Below are 938 nucleotides of genomic sequence, written 5' to 3'. Positions count from 1 at the left end.
TATATATATATATATATATATATATGGTTGCAGGATAGTAAGTTACCATGCAAGATCCGATATGTGTTGTAGTTTTTAAATTTATAACTTATTCTTTTAATCATTTTATTGTAATATAATTTACAATGAAAAGGTCACAGAACTAATAACTTAGAAAAATTACTTCTTTTTTGCCACTCTAATATATATATTAGAATATGGCACCACATAATATTTCTAATATAAATATCATAATTGCTTTTAAAAGTTAATGATATGGCCGGCCAAGTGGTGCATTGGTTAGGAGCTGGCTTGGGATGCCAGCTCTAAGCAGCAGGGCCCCGGTTCAGATCCCACATGAGGGCTAGTGATGCTGCGCCCTCTACAGCTAAGATGGTGAACAACAGCTTGACCTGGAGCTGGGCTGCTGTGAGTCGCTGGCAGCGACGTAGGCTGCAGTGGGGCTGTCTGGCAGCTGGCATGAGCTTTTGTGAGCTGCCATGAGCCGCCGTGAGCGGCTGTCCAATGGCCGGTGAGCGACTGCCTCACCCGGGAAGAGCGCAATAATAATACCAACATGGGCCAGTGAAGACACGTCCTCCTGAACTAGACTGAAGAACAAAAGGACAGCAGCTTGTCTGTTCCCCTTCCCTAATTCCCCAATAAAAAAATCTTTAAAAAAAACCCAAAACAGTTAATGATAGAATTGTTTTTGCCTCTCTGATATGATCGCTTCATGACTTGAAGATCTGAGAAAGGAGGGGAAGAAGTAATAAGAATGAAGAAGGGAGGAAGGAAGGAAGGAAGGAAGGAAGGAAGGAAGGAAGGAAGGAAGGAAGGAAGGAAGGAATGGATGGAGGGAGGGACGGGGGAGGAAGGACAAGAGGAAGGAAACAAACTATAATTCTATGTGTCGTTTATTAAAAAATATTTCTTAAATATCTATAAGATCAAAACCA

Source organism: Hipposideros armiger, unplaced genomic scaffold, assembly GCF_001890085.2.
Source record: "Hipposideros armiger isolate ML-2016 unplaced genomic scaffold, ASM189008v1 scaffold_169, whole genome shotgun sequence".
Lineage (NCBI taxonomy): Eukaryota > Metazoa > Chordata > Mammalia > Chiroptera > Hipposideridae > Hipposideros > Hipposideros armiger.
This window is presented reverse-complemented; position numbering follows the sequence as displayed.